Source organism: Pyrgilauda ruficollis, unplaced genomic scaffold (assembly GCF_017590135.1).
Source record: "Pyrgilauda ruficollis isolate IOZ18807 unplaced genomic scaffold, ASM1759013v1 scaffold48, whole genome shotgun sequence".
Taxonomy (NCBI): Eukaryota; Metazoa; Chordata; class Aves; order Passeriformes; family Passeridae; genus Pyrgilauda; species Pyrgilauda ruficollis.
In genome coordinates, this window is record NW_024526377.1 from 8,784,298 (window position 1) to 8,801,071 (window position 16,774).

Genomic DNA, 16,774 nt, shown 5'->3' on the forward strand with positions numbered 1-16,774 from the left:
CAGGAATAGAGAAAAACTTTTCCCTAGCTTCTCCTTAGCTTTTTCTGTCCCCTTTTATAAAGTTTTCCAGATGGAAAATAGACAGAGAATGACATAAGCAAAAAAAAGATGAAAAGTCATGCAGGGAGCAACCATGGTAGAGATTAAAAAAACAAAAAAACAAAAAAACAACAAAAAAAAAACGGGAATAGAAAAATACACACATACATCAGGACAAAGAAACCCAAAGAGATGACTGACAACACTAAATTATGAAGGCGAAGAGGGGGTAGTGGGGGAACAAGAGTGCAGACAGAAGAACTGCAGCACACAACATGAGAAAGGCTTTCTTCTCCTAATTGGTTCTGTCGTGTCGCCGTCGGAGAGCGGCTCAAAGTCAGCGGCGCTGGTGTAACAGGAAACCCCAAACACGTTCTCTTCAAGAACCTGATCAAACAGGGACCCAGTTGGTTTGACAGAACACAGCACACGTGCAGCTCCCATCTCCCGTTGGCTGCACCTTCCCAGCTCGGCCATTACTCATCTGGGCAAAGGCAACAAGGCAAAGAGTTTGTTTCCAATTCGGCACCACGCGAAGTCAAGCGTGTATGATTAATGGATTCTCATTTCCACAAACCCACTGAAAAATTTCAGCTTGGCATCATTAAGATTCTATCAGCCCTGAATTGCAATTTAAGATAGCATTTTTCGCCTTAATCTGCTGCTCTATTTAATCAATTTAATGCACAGTAAAAACTTAATTTGACAAAATTGAAAGCATTATTTCTCCCTGCCTCTGGCATGAAACAGATTAAGACCACCAGAAATACTTGCAGAAAGATTTAAGATTCATTACATATTGGGTGGCAGATAAATATTAGATATGCTGTAAACTCTACGTTTAAAGCTGTGGGTTTTAGTTAATGCTGCAATTACCCCCCAGCAGCTAACCCAAGTCACGCTTCCTACACAAGGCATGACTGTGATTTTTGAAGTCAAATCTCCTAAAATACTGATTTGTACAATGCTGACAAACTCCACAGACAGTAGGGCAGAAGGAACAAGCACAGCAAAGACAACTACTTCTGTGTAGGCTTCTGGCCAAACCCAGGCTGGATAAAGGCACAGGTTAGAACAGAACATGTTCCAGGTCCAGGATGAAATAACAAGCAGCATACATCACTACCCAAAATTCAATTTCATCTAGTTAGATATCCACAGGAGATGAAAAGACAGTGACAGAAAGCTGCCACATAAATATGTTTGGAGGTCTCTACAGACAGTCTGAAGCTTCAAGGTAACTCAAGTTACAGGAGACACATCCACAGTTCAGTCCCAGAGCTGCAGATACCAAAATGGTCCCAGGTTGGAGCTGATTCTCCAAGAAACAGCTGCTCTCATCCCATGGCCAGGGCTAGAGCACCATGGCACAACTTGTACTGTGAATGGAACACTTCTGCCTTTAGGGCTGTCAAAGCAATTTTCCTCATAAATAACTAACAAGCCAATTTTACGGGCAGTGGCGGGGAGAGGAATCCTGCTGGCGTGCTGCTCACAAAGCACACTCATTACTTTCTTAGCTAAGAACCACTAAGTCCCTTAGAAACTCTGACTTGCCTTGTAAGTATTTAAGTAGAGTATTACAAGTTTATTTGAAATGGATTTTAAAGCTATGATTTCGTACCTAGACATAGCTTCTTAGAAAAGAATAATCAAATACAAAATGCATCTACTGTTAAAACAGTCTGAAATGTATTATTCCTGCTGATGTTAAGAAACAATGTTGCTTCACTTGAATATTTTAGTAACAGCTTTTTCCATTTATGTCAAGGGATTACATACTGTATACACTTGTACAATTACATCTTACTTCAACTTGTTTTGTTGATATATAAAACGTAATACTAATGGTGAATACCTACCCTGCTGATGTGTAACAATTCCTTATCAGCAAAACAAGCTAGCTGGAGCATAAAAGAAATCATGATGCAGTCCTTTAAGAATAAACAGAAAAGTGCCACAAATATCATAATTATATAAGGGTATTTGGTACAGTCCTGTGTAGGCTGGACTCAGTGAACAAATATTTTGTGCACAAAGATAAGAATTCAAGACTACAAAGAAGTGTACAGCATAAATGTGGCTTTTGCCTCAGCAATGAGTGCTGGGAGGCAGGAAAACGTAAATCTTTTGTACCACAATATAATCCAAAAGAAAGGAGAGCAAGAGTAATAAAGCCTAAACCAAGAAAAACATTGTTAAGCTTTTGAAATTCTTCACTGATACTGCAGTTTATTCCTTGCCCCACCATTTCACAAAAATGAAAATACATCAGCTCACCTCTTTTGTTATTTCAAACACGGATTCTGAGACTTATTCTCTAAAAGGCTTTTCCATTTCTGATCATTTATTAGGCATGAAAACAGGGAAGATGAGCAAAAAGAAACCTATCCAGCTTTCTCTGCTTCTGATCCAACTTGGACAGAGTCAAATGCCACTGAATCCCACCACAGTGAGAACAAAGAACTGAACTTGGTCACAATGATGATCCAGAGCAGACCTGACAGTTGTTTCATGCACTTCTAACCTCAGTAACAGGAAGAAGGTGAACACTTTTTTTAATTACTCTATAATCTAGTTTTCAATTTATCATGTATGAAGTGTCAGGTACCCCAGCACACTAAGTTATTTAGCATATATAGTAACTGTATCTTCTGCCTCACATAACACAGAATACATATGCAGTGATTATTAAAAATTTTAAATTAAAATATTGAAAAAAAACATTCAGTTCATCAAGGTCTCCAGTTCCCCAGTCTTCCCTCTCCAAATTGCTCCTGAACATGTCATAAGACTCACCCTGTGAGTTCAAGCTTGAGGCACAAATGAGAAACAAAAAAATGGTCCAAATTAAAAACCTTATCCAAATTTCCAGTAATTATTAAAGAGACTCATTTTCAATCCTTTCAGGATCTAATCAGGTTCAGAATGGACATGAACCTAAATTTGCTTGAATACATTAAAATAATTCTGGCACAAAATCAGGCAGGTACTGCACAAGGATGCCTGTATTTCAGGAACTTCTGAACACATCTTTTTCACTGATATGAAGAAAGAGATCAAATTAGAGAACTGCAATGTGTCCTTATTCCAGTGTCAGCTCTGGTACAGTTAATATTTATTTCCTCACCTTGCAAAATACGCATTTGTGACAGTACAAAGGAATTTCAGGCTGCATATGCAAACAACTTGTCACAGAATTGAAGCTGGAATAACTTCTACTTCTATTTGTCTGCTGCAGCCCCACAGAAGAAGAAATGCACAAGTTCTTAGTAACAGGACACTGAAAGCTCAGAGCAAACCACAGGAAGCTCAAAGGACCAAAAAGAATTATTTTCACCAAAGTGACAGGGATGTTAACTCTGCTGCCACATCAATGCAACGTAACTAAATCCATTTATCTCCCTTTTTCCCAATTCCTGAATCAGAGTAACAAAAGTCATGAGGCCCTAAGGAAACCTATGAAGTGTGTCTCCATAGCCAAGAGAAAAACCACAGAAATCCTCCAGAAGAATTTGGGGTAAACTGGGCAACTCTGACCTCTGAACTCCTCAGGCCCCTGGAGCAGATCTGGCTGGATTAGATCTGTCAGATGCCTAAAGCATTCCCCAGTAACCCAGCAAGGCTGGAAGGGACCTTTAAAGGTCACCTAAATTCCAACCTGTCCACCACAGGCAGGGACACCTTCCCCTAGACCAGGTTGCTCCTAGCCCCATCCAACCTGGCCCTGAAAACTTCCAGGGATGGGGCAGCCACAGCTTCTCTGAGCAACCTCTGCCAGTGCCTCATCACCAACACAATTTTACCTTCTTAAAATATTAAGAAACACCAAACTTAAATTTGAGAAACTTTTCTGAGTAGATTAAGAAAGCATTATTTACCACACACCCTTATATTCAACACCATATTCAGAACACCCCTGAGCAAGGAGAAGGCACCACCAGCGTCACTGTGGCCCCTTTATCCAAAGCCAGCACAGCTCTGAAATTCACCTGACCCCCCCCCAACCTCCTCCTTCACAATGCTCTGGATGGTTCAATGTTCCAAATGTCCCAGGTTTGGGGGACATCTAAGGGGAAATCACAGAATCATCTAGGCTGGAAAAGACCTCTGCAAGTGATGATCTCAGAGGTCTTTTCCAACCTAAATGATTCCATGATCCCAGGTGTGAATGCTGCTGTTGGCAGCCTGAAATCAGCAGCTCTGTTCAGCTGTGGTTTGAAGCTTCTGCCTCTTGAAGTTTGGTAGGAACCAGTTCGTGGCCAAAAAATATATGGGGGAGAGGATAACAGAGAGATGGCAAGCAGCACAAGCCTGATTATTTAGGAAACTGAGGTAACAGCAGACAATATTGTCATTAATAACACAACCACAGAGAGATGTCAGGGGTGATGACTGGCAGCAGTTCTCTCCTGTCCAAGGGAGTTTCTGTGCTAGGAACAAGGTCATCATCTGGTCCAAACTACCTGGGACAGAGCACACACACTAAAAGGCTTAACCCAGTGATGTATGACTACAATGTACCAGCTAACTACCATTCAGTTCACCTCACAAAAAGCAAAACCAAAAAGGATTTTGGCTATTTCCCACACAGACTTTTCTAATGAAGGCATTGCCACATCTGTCTGTAGACATTAGACAATATCAACAGGTTGGTAATTACCTACAGCTAGCTCTAAAATTTAAAGCCTACAAATTAATTAGACACTGTTCCAAAAGTCAAGAAGTGCAGCTTTGAGGTTGGGCAGTGACTTTGCCATGACTCAATTCAAAAGCTCTTGCCAAAGTACTTGAATGCAAAACTGCTCAGTTTCACCTTCCTGAAGTGTCCCACATCCAGAATGTCTATTTGTGAAAAGTCTGGCTTTGGTAGAATTTAATACTAATATAATAAAATTCCAACCGCTCCGTATCTTCCTCAAAGTACATAAATACCAAGATATACTGAGAAAAAAAGGACTGACTTTCTTCTTCCAGGACTTAAAGTTCCAGAGGATTTGACTCCCCATCGTCTCCTTGGCCTCTATTCCAAACCCTAAAACTACAGTTATTCAAAATGCAAATATGTTGGGTTTTGCAGCAGGATAAGGAAATACAGACTTTTTTCCACACAACAGTTTCAATGATGCTGCCTTTCATACAGATCATGAATGGACACATTTGTCTCCTTATAAACTGCTGGTGGATGGAGCTGCATCTATTGTCCTCAGGCCAACTCTAACATTATTAAGAACCAAATGAACACAAATCCAAACATTTTTAAGTAGCATAAAATATTAAAAACAACTCGTATGGTCTCAGACAGCAACCACAAAAATTTATTTTTAGAGACAAAATCCTCTCATTCAAGAGAAACATGACAGATGATGAAATTCATTTAATTCGTCTGCATTAAGTTGTGAGACTAAGGGAGCAGAAACCTATTTGGGGAACACTCCTGGGCTGGATTTGCAGCCCTGATTAATGCCTAAATACTGATATTTGTGAGTGAAAGCTCCAGAAAAATCTAGGTCTTTTGGGGTCTTTGGGAAACTGAATGTCATGAGAGGGACAACATCAGTGATAAGAGTACAGAATTTTCAAAGATTTTACATGCAATTAAAACTACCTTTGCATTAGAAAACTTGCCTGCGGTAGCCAGTTTCTTACTTTGTTCTATCCTTATTTTCCTTTCACACTTACAGGCATTTCAAAGAGCAAATTGCACAAAAAACCTAGTTAATATTAATTTTGTGAAACTGGTTAAATACAGAACCATGTGTGTAGAACATACAGTAATTTATAATTCAGATGCCTTGGTCTCAGAACCTCCATGTGTTAGTTTGGAGTTGGAGATCAATTAACAACAACTCATAAGTGTTTTGAAGCTCAAAAGCCAGCAATGCACAAATCAATATTTAATTTGCAGTCTGTGTAGGAATTAAAAATGTATCAGAAGCTATGTGCAAAGTATATATTATCAACCACAAAATGAAATAAATTCTAACATGCATTACACCAACAGCCTCAGCAATCAGAGATGAATATGTCAAAGTAATTTCTATTAATGTCTCCTGAATTTAACAAAAATTTGTGAACAACCAGCCCATTTAAGTTACAAATGGTTCCTGTGCATCATTATTTGCATCATCCAAGACTGTATTTTTCTGCCTACTTCTCTTTCTACCAAAAGGAATATCATAGTACTGGAGAGGTTTTTTTCTCCTTGGGCTGTTCACATCCCTGACTCCATCCCTCTGTCAAATTTCTGCATTCTTCAGAAATCTGAGATCCAGTGGGCAGATCAAAACATGTCCTTGCTTCAAAACACATTTTAGGCAATGTTAATGATATGAGAGAACTGAAATAAGAAAATGCAAAGTTACCAGGATTTCCTGAACAGACTGTGTGACATCAGTTAGCCCTCAGATCAGCTACACAGAAAAACATGGATGCCTTCAAACATGAAAACCAGGACTAACTGAACTGGGCCAATGTGCAGAAATTCTACATTGCTGCCACTTAACAGACCCGAGAAAAATAGTAACTCTACCACTCCAAAGCCTGTTGCTCAGTTTCTGTAATCTTCTAGAATTAACTAGAAAGATTTTAGCCTTGAGGCCAAACATTGTGTCCTTCCTACAAACTGCTTTTCAAATGACCACAGGTTCAGTCATTTATCTTGAAAAATCATTTCAAAAAAAAGGAGGGAAAAATAGGTACATACTAAAGCAACAAATTTAAACTCCATCTAACTCAAAATAACACATAAATTGGGGTTTTTTTCTGACAAAAATATTTCACAGTTCAGATGCAAACTGAGGAATTAAATGCTTTCTTTAAAAATATAAACCAGGTGAGGAATTTGAATGAAGTGACTTTGTAGAGCCATCCAGTTGAGTGCAACACTCCTTCCCCAACTTGGTGCTTCCACACCTTGCCCACTAAAAATCAGGAAATGCAGAACTTACATCAGAAAAGCATTAGATGCCAACAAAAAAATTAACTCTGTGTTAACATTTCAGCTACTTTTTCAATGCAATGCTACCCTGAACGTAACAGTCACAAATTTTCTTTGATCCTTTAGTGGGAGTTTTAGTCAGAAAAGCTAAACTGGCATCTTCTGACCTCTATTTCTCACACTCCTGGTGCACAGATAATGCAGGGATGGCAGCAGCATTCTCTGGACATATGGATATATGAATATAGAGACCATCAGAATATTAAGCAATGTGAATTACTGCTTCCCTTATGTTCTTCTTTCTCCTTTATAGGGAGAGAGGTGCATTAGGTTATGTCTTCAAAGCTAAGTGTTTATTATCAAAAGTAACACCAAAACCACTAATTCCTTATATTAATATCAAGACTCAATGATTTTTATGTCACTCTAACTCTGGATTTATTGTGGAGTGCTTACTTAACCCTTCCCTTCAAAAAGCTGAAGAGTAGCTGGTGGAAGTTTCACACCACATATGTTTATACACACACACCCCCAAAGAGAATCTTCCAGGTAGCTTTGGCTTGGCTTCTCTTCAGACCTTATCAAGGGGAACACTCTGAACTGAAGCCCAGATTTCACCACCAACACCAAATGTTCTATTCTTCACTGAATACTTACATGACTACAAGATCTCCTGGGGAAAGTGGGCCTTGAATTAAAAACAAAGTCACCAAAACAAAAGTTCCAAAAGGATATAGAAGTTGCTGTTCATTTACCACCTTCATTTAGAGTCACTCCTGTTTAGGATTTAGCATAGAGTAGAAGCACAAAGCTCAAATTGGATTCAAATACATGCTATGCCTAGGAAATGTTTTTTAAAGGTATCAAAGAAGGATTCATACAGAGCCCCTAACACCACACTAAAAGGAGGTGCAAATTAACATCCTGCTTGCTTGGGATTTTTTCCAAACCAAAAATAATTATGCAGAGGCTTCTAAGGTAAATTATTCACCATATCAAGAGTCCAATGCAAATTTATATGGAGAGGAATTTATAAGAGTCAGCATCAGTCACATTAAAGGCACAGGATTACAGCCTGAATTGTTCTGTTCAAAATAACTAAAAATAACTATGATACAATATAGTTTAAACTACCAGGAATATTACTACTAGCAAAAAAAAAAAAAAAAAAAAAAAAAAAAAAAAAAAAAAAAAAAAAAAGACTTTCAGAAGAACTCCATGATTACAGAGCTGTCCCAATTCCTTTGGACCTTAAAACTCCCTACAATTCTGCCAAGCTTTTACCATCCTCTCCTAAAAGTTCAGCTGAGTAGACTGATTCTGAAAGAGGGAAATGACAACACAGCCACCTGCTTACAATACATACAAAAATAACCTGGAATGCCAAACTTGGAGTCCTGTTGACAACTGTGACTTTTTGTGTGCCCTTTTGCTCTGCACAATCTAAACCCTAAAATAAGAAATGACCTTTTTTTTTAATGGGAAACCTGGTTAACAATTTAAAGACTGCACCTTCCACAACACAGCTGGGAGTGGACTGCTAACAATAAACCTTCCACTTGTTGTTAAAGGGCAGCATTTCAGTGGCACCTGGAACAGCTATTAGCTCCTGCCAGGTGATCAAGGCTCCCTCTTGGTACAGAAGATTTCACCTCCTTTAATGCATTTATTTTCAGGTGCAGTTACAGACTCTTATTGCCTCTTTGTGTAGTCTTCATCCTCCTTACTAAAAGAATGCTGCCCAAGTTGCATTTGTCTGGACTCTTGACAGGAAATTCAAGTTGTCTGCTTTATTTCTTGCCTGGAAAAGAGAGTACTGATATACAGCTACTGGTCAGAAAGAAATAAAATAAATCATATCACTTCTCATAGTCACCTAGTATATACTCAAGACAGCAGTATGTGTGGGCAGTACACAAAAGCATAAAAAATAAGCCACTATTTTTGCTAATTCTTGTTATTGAAAATGGATTTCATGAAACTCAAGTGCATGAAAACACTGCTTTATTTCAAAAACTCAATAGTTGCAAAAGAAATTGGCATCTAAGGAATTGTGATGCATCAGGAAGACTGATGCAACCTCTCAAAGGAACAGAGAATAACCAAACCAAATTATCTACAGGCATCTAGGCACAAAGGGGAGTCAGGCTGATTTAAAAGGTTTTACACAGGCTGTTTACACATAACTGATGTGTCTTAGAAACACGTGAGAAGGAAAGGAGTCACATCAGAGGCTTCCAACATCATCTCACAATTTCCCACCAGCTTTAAAATTAGGGAAGAAAGAACAACCAACCTTGCGTAAACAAAATGAGATTACAAGCAAGACAGTAATAACACAGAAAACGGGGAAGGTTTAGTAAATCAAAAGTGAACAGGGACTGTTGGCTCAGTTAGTCAGGGTTTGGTGCTGATAAAACCAAGGTTGGGTGTTTGATCTCCATATGGGACATTCACTTTAGAGTTGGACTCAAGGATCCTTGTGGGTTTCTTCAAACTCAGAATATTTTGTGATTCTATCAAGACTACTGAGATAAAGGGGAAAATAAATAAAAAAAGCAGTACTTTGTTAGTACTTGTGAACAGGGTGTGCCAAAAATGAGGGAGACAAGTAATGGTTTCACTTTGTACAGTGCTGATAAGAGCTAGGCTAAAACACCAGGCTTGAAATTCCCTGCCTCCCAGGCACTGCTAATTAAAAGACGCGTCAGGAAGTGCACTTGAGCCCACTTCCCTTCAGAGGAAGTTCTCCATGAATGTCTGCCAGGAAATAACCCAGATCCTTCCCTTGACACAGCACACACAAACCAACCTTGGCAACGCCTGGACTGGCACTTGCTGGTCCTGCTGTCTATCAAGCTGGCCTTTTTTTTCCCCAAATATTTTATGACATGTCAGTACATTTGTATCCCCTAATGCTCCTTCTCTTGTAAGGACACTCATTACAACCTGCCCCACACTACAATTCAAGATGCTACATCAGTAGCAAACACTATAAAGAGAGAACAGGAAGCCTGGAAACCTTCACTCAGTTTTTAAGGTAAAAATTGAAGTTTTCAAGCCTTGAAAATATTTGAATCCATCTGGTTTGAATCTTGGTCTTCTTATGTTTTCAGAAAATTCTCTTCAAGTTTTCTTCTTACAACACCAAGGTATATTTGGACATGCAAGGTTGACAGGGATTCACTAAGTATCTGAAACCTGGACATACTGGAAAGTTAAGAAATCTACCACCTAGCAGTGAGGAGCACATTATCACTGATTAGTTTGCATATGAATGGTCTTGTTCAGAATATCTTGCTGCTTTTACAAACTTTCCTAGGCCAGCATAAAACATTTTTGTGCATTTCCTACACTAAACAACAGCCAGAGCAGACCTTAACCCATTAAATCAAGACGAAGGACCAAAGGCAAATTATACATTACCACTGAGCAAGCTAAGTGTTCTCAAAGAGGCAGAGCTACAAACTTTACCTCAAATAACAACTAGAATATCATTTCTGCCATTTAAACAGCCTGGAAGGGAGCAGCAGCAGCACTGCATGGCTATCCCTGGCATCATCAGAATGTGCTGCTCCAGGCCCATCCAAGCTGCATTACAAAGCAGAACTATTTACAGAGTCAGACTGTTTTCTGCTTGATGTTTCCCTATTCACATTTACAAGAGGGCTAACAACCAAAACAAATATTTTGTTTGGGATACAGAAGACCATTGGCACCTCCAGACGGGAAACTGAAGCTCTGCTTTATTCTATCTCACAACATGTTCCAAGATAATCCAGACAGGTTGAAGTTTTATTGAACTCCATGGAGGGATGAGACAATGCAGGACGACAATACCCCAAACACTGAAATTTATTTCCCCAATCCCACTTAGTCCCCTGTAAGAGACAACAATTGCTCTGGGACAGGACGAGGAGTATCAGCTATGCCAAGCAAAGGCCAGGACAGGGCTCAGAAAGGCATCAAGGGTGGTTTGTATTCCTTACATCCAAGCTCACTGCTTTGAAAAGCCTGGTGGTGCCTGTCAGCACAGACAGAGCACAGAGCCCTTGGAAGGGCCCAGCCTGGGAGAAGAGGATGTTCTGTACTGAACACACACACACGTGCAAGCCCAGCCTCTCTGGAAGAAGCTGAAGTTTATCCTAACCTTAGAGGCAAAGTAAATCTTTCTGCAATGACCCAGAAGTCCAGAATAACAAATCAGTCAGGAAGCCCAGCAAAATTCCACTTCCAGAAGCCAGGAGGAGCTATAAGCATGTAGGTCTTCCTGGCAAGGAGCAACATCCATTAATTATCTTTACACTTGAGAAGAGAATGGTTGTTCTTTACACCTTGAAGTGCCAACTGAAATCTTTTGAAACAAATTTTATGTCAAGAGAAAAGCCCCGAATGTATTAAAACAAAATTAAATGCATAACATCCAAAATACACAAGAACCCAGATCTCTGATAATTCACTAGGGAAGTATTTCTAACCATAAGACATAAAAAGGGACATAAATTTCTCCACCTGCAATACTGTGTTTAAACAAGTGTTATGCTGCATACAACAAGATTTCTCATCCTAGTTTAAATCCACCTGAAATAAAATGTAAAGTTGGAAAGCACCTGAAGTCACTTACAGCAGAGATACAATCCAGAGAACATCCTTTGGAACCTGCTCCTTAGGTGGAAGGTCTGGCAGCACCTCCTGTCAATGGCTGACCAGCATGTTTGAAATCACACAGTAAGTGATTTCACGTAAAATTACACATTTTTATCTACACAATGCCTGCTCCAATACCATGCTCAAACACTGGCCTGAGGAGTAAGTCAGAATTATAAAGCTAAACAGAACTGCTGCTCATAATCCCTTCCTATTGTACGATTTGTGTCTTCTGCATTCATTATCTGAGAATCATAGTATTATTTTAGTTGGAAAAGACCTCTAAGACCATTGAGTCCAAGCATCAACCCAGCAGTGCCAAGGCCACCATTAAACCATGTCACCAAGTGTTCCGTCTACATATCTTTTGAATATTTCCAGAGACAGGGACTCAAACAGTTCCCTGGGCAGCCTGTTCCAATGCTTAACCATCTTTTGATGAAGGCATCTTTTCCTAATATCCCATCTAAATCTCCTCTGGAGCAACTGGAGGCCATTTCCTCTTGTCCTGTCCCGTGTTTCCTGGAAGAAGAGCGCAATCCCCACCTGTCTACAACCTCCTGTCAGGCAGTTGTAGAGAGCAATAAGGTCCCACCAGCCTCCTCTCTTCCAGGCATTCAGGGATTATGGATGATGTTAGCGGAGTCATTTGGTCAAGTTTCCTGCTTTCTTTCATGGCCTTGATACCTGGTGAGTTAAATACAGAACTGCCAAGTGATTTCAGTGCTGTTCAGCAAGAGATCTGCTCTGAGTGTAAATTTTAAATGTTACAACAAAAACAGGCATGTCAGAGTCCAGACCCAAAATTTAAACCTTTCATCCTAAATTCTGTGACTCCAGCCAGTAGAAATACTAATAAAACCACAGGATGAATAGGTGAAGGCAGCACTACTACAACACACTTGAAAACTCCATCCTGTAAGAGGGGGGCTTGAATACTGTCATGAACAGACAAGGGGACTGGGAGCAAACACTTTGTTCCACAGAATCACAACCTATGTGATCACATGATGAAAAGACTGTCATGGTACAAGTAACAGCTTGACTCTTTGCAATATGAATACAATAAGTAACAGTTTATAAAGCAGCTGGATAAGTACGAGAAGCAGTACATTTTTTTGTCACTTCCACTGGAAATGTCTTTGCAGTATTTGCATATATAGTATCACTTTCAAAGAGCAAGTAGCACTAATCCCTTCCTCTTACCAAATCCCCAGCCAGAAATTAAAAAGAAAATCAGACTTCAATATAAACCTGACAAGTCAGAAGTATTTGCAATCTACATTTAAGATTTTTCACTGTTTCCTCTTATTCTACATTATATTTCACAGCCTTGTTATTCACTGGGCTGGTTTTCTATAAAGTCTTATCTAGGCAGGTACTGCAAGATATTTACCTAACAAACTAATAAATACTTTGTTGTCATGGTTTTACCAGGATATGACTCATTGGAACCATGTATTCCAGGGAGCAAATGGCTTCAGTTCACAATTCAAGTGCACTTTTTTGCTTGAGACATCAAGACAGACAGAGCTGTTCCTTTCAAAAGGTCAAACAAAATTAAAGGAAGCATTATAAACCCCCTGAAATCACAGATCTGATTTGCAGGCCTTTATATATGATAAAATGTTTTGTTCCCACCCCCTGCCCTTGTTTTCTGAATTTCCCACACTATTGGTTTTCCATGTCCAGGAAATATTTTTCAAGTGTCTGAGTTTCCATTGGAATCATAAGTCAGAATTAACACGAGACACAAGGTTACAAATTTTGATTTTAACTGATAAAAATATCAGTACTGGTTCCAACTAAAATACTTTGGGTTTTTTCCAACTTAAGTGACAAAACAGACGACCACTATTTTTAAGTCATTCAAATTTTTTCTTTGGAGTGGTAAGAGTAGATGGAATTCCTTGGAAAAAACTAACTACATAATATAAACAAACATCATCCCATACCAGAAAAGGGAAGGGAGAAATTGTAGAGGATAAGCAAATATTCATCATAAACTTGAAAACTGAAGTTTAAGAAAGGCTGATGACATCCAGAAGTAAGCTACTGAAGAATAAAGATACCTATCCCTGCAAATTGAGATGGTCAGGAGACATTAAGTGACCCTCTGCTGATCCCTGAAGATAAAAATACATATATTTGGATACAAGATCACAGCCTGAAGTCCCATTAGGGGCCTGCTCCAGGTGAAACGCAAGCAGCCACATCTCCTTTGTTCTCAAGTGTATCACAGTCCAGGCAAGAACATTAATGAGACTAAAACTAAACCAGGTGATATCAAAGTTTTAAATAAGGGTAACCACATCCACAAGTTAGATTCAAAAGTGCTCCTGAAGTAGCAGGAGATGAATTTTGTTACCTGCCAAAGCCTAAGCAACAGGAAAAAAATAAATTTAATACAGGCTCTCAAACCACCAAGCACGGGGAAAGTTGTAGAAAGGAGGGGAACCAAACCACAGAGAAAAAAATAAGGATCCAAAGAGTTATTCTAGCCACACTCAAATGTAAGCAAATTCCAAATATGCATATATATGAGCAGCAGTAATGGCAGAAGTCAGAAATACCAACTACACTGAGAAGTAAAACTGAAATTTTCAAATATAACCATTCACCCTGGAGACGGGGTGTCACAAGGAATCAAAAATATGCAGACCAGAAATAAATTCCTGTAATACAAAGAATTCTGTGGCTGTAACTTCTTTACTCCTGCTTTCAGCTAAACTTCTTCAGATTAGGTCATGCACTCCTGCAGCAAAGATTTTGGATTTTTAAGACGCATTTCTTCGGTACTACAGAAAAGCAGAACACGAAAACAGAGAATTATTTTGCTCCAAAAGCCAGCACGTGGGACTGGTCAGACAATTTTCAGCCAAGTGGCTTTGGTAGGTGAGAAAACACCTTGCAAACTCCTCCCTTGTACAATAAATTAATTGCTGCACAGGTCTGCCCACCTCTGTAGCCTCGGGCTGAATGGAAGGACCATGAACAGGCTGTCAGAGAAAAACCAATTCCAGAAGGCTCAGGGAAAAAAAACAACCAAGAAATTCTGTTTTAACATCCACTGTTTAACAATGAGGATTTTCAACAGGGATTACAAGGAAACAACAACAACAACAACAAAATCTCATCTTGACCTGCTTTACCCAGAATAAAACTCAGTGTGAAATTGAAATAATTAACTGTTGTACATACCCTAAGTAGACTTTCCAGCTCTCAGCAGCAGGTGCTCAATACAGGATGAAACATGAAATCTGAAACAAATATTTAGAATTCATTAGGGTATTTTCTTAACTAATTTTTAAAGCAGTCCAACATCCAAAAAACTTAAGAACAAATTAACTGATATTCATGTTATGAAGACAAGACAACCACCTGCAGCACACATCCTATTTTACAAGTGCAGATTATTTAGCTGGATGTTCTTTTCTTAGGAAAACAACAAAAAACCCACCCTAAAACAAAACACAGAAGAAGTTTGTGGAAGCCAGAGACTTATATTTGAACTCAAAACAGACAAGTTGACTGAAATGCTGTTTGTCCCATGAAAGCAAACTAAAAATTTCCCAAGTTATATGGACTTGTTCTTTTGAAGAAGGAGGGGGGTTCAAGCATCACAAAATGAACCTTTATTACTGATAATATACATTTAATAGTAAAAACAAGTGAGTGCTGGAAACTGTAATGAGTGATTCAAAACACTAGCAGCATCCAGATCTAGAATTAGAAAGTGCTTCCCTGGAAAATGCAAAGTGTGTGGGAGGAACCAGTGAAAAGCATTTATCTCCTCAGGGTGTGTGCACCACAGGGCAGCCGAGCCAGCTCTCAGCTGAAGTAAAAAATATATAGATATTGCTCAATACACACGTAATACACAGAAAGTTGTGGGTTTGTTTCTTTAAAAAAAATTGATCTATAAGAATTCCAGAGCCAAATAATGTAGAGTTGAGTGTATTACTTTGCTAGTTGTTTTTAGTCTTTCCCTTTCAAACAAATATATACTATAGGGACAAAGACAGGACCAGTAGAAAGCCCAAGCTTATGTATTATGCTCTTAAAACTGGATTTCTAAGAACTGTTTTCCAAACTTTATTCACCTTAGATACTTCATTTTCCACACACATAAAGGCCACCAAAAGATTCCACAAAAAAAACCCTCATGAGAGAAAGGAATATAAAAATTTCAAATAACCTCTGCACAGTTTCTCTTAAGGTTTCATCTTAGCTGTAATAAACTGGGTGAGTGGGGGAGAAAAGTAAAATACTTTAACAGAAAAACCAGAAAAAAGTCACAGTGTTTACCTGAAACAGACATCCACACCACGGAGAAAAAAAAAAAATCAGCAAGAACTTGAACTGCTTTTATGGTACTCCATAAGATGAATGGCACTGCCTCCCAAGCCTGATTTTATGGTTAGCACAGAATCTGCTAAGTCAGGCTGTCCCACCATCTCTGCCAGACTGAGTGGCAAACAACAGCTTTACCCAGAATCACGCCTGCTCTGAACGTTTTTATGGAATTAGTCATGATTTGGGACAATTTGTAAAAACACTGATAATTAACACAATGGGAATGATATCATGGCAAGTCTTTTATGAAAAGGCAAATTGCTCATTAGACTGTTTCTCAGACTGAGAAACCCGTGCACTTATTGATTTAACTGAAGATGTTTTCTGATAAGGCAAAAACTACTTTTAATTTCCAAGGTCAGTAATAATGACCTTCCCTGCTCTGGGAAGTTACATCAGTAGCACCCTTAAAACACTTGTTAAAGTAATTGTGCAATACCATGGGACTTACATACAGCATCAAAAAAGCACCAAATGCTAGAAAAATATTATTTTAATTGCTGAGGCATCAATAATGCAAACACTTGCAGACATGTTAAATTTTCCACACAAGTTCTCTCACTGATTTTCAATGGAATCACCCACGTGTGTAAAATTCAGTGTACAAATGCATGGCACTGTGATTTGATTTGATGTTGGAAGGCAATCCCACAGGACAGATAAAGGGCCTCTCGTTTGCTCTTAGCTGCTTCAAGTAATGCAGTCAGGACAATCCAAACATGGGATCATTTCTTCTCCCTTACACCAAGAGCCTTTGCCAGGCACACCTTCCCAATATTTGTTTTCACAGGT

The 16,774-nt window shown here is 39.0% G+C and overlaps 1 protein-coding gene across 2 annotated transcripts in view; it reads right to left on the minus strand.

Moving 5' to 3' along the window:
• The window catches only part of PTK2 (protein tyrosine kinase 2), a 187,765-nt gene that overhangs the window by 157,573 nt on the left and 13,418 nt on the right, over positions 1 to 16,774 (minus strand). For both annotated transcript variants that reach the window (XM_041479493.1, XM_041479495.1), the window contains exon 2: positions 14,828 to 14,886. The gene's annotated coding sequence lies outside the window, so the exon portion shown is untranslated. The remainder of the gene's footprint in view (positions 1 to 14,827; positions 14,887 to 16,774) is intronic.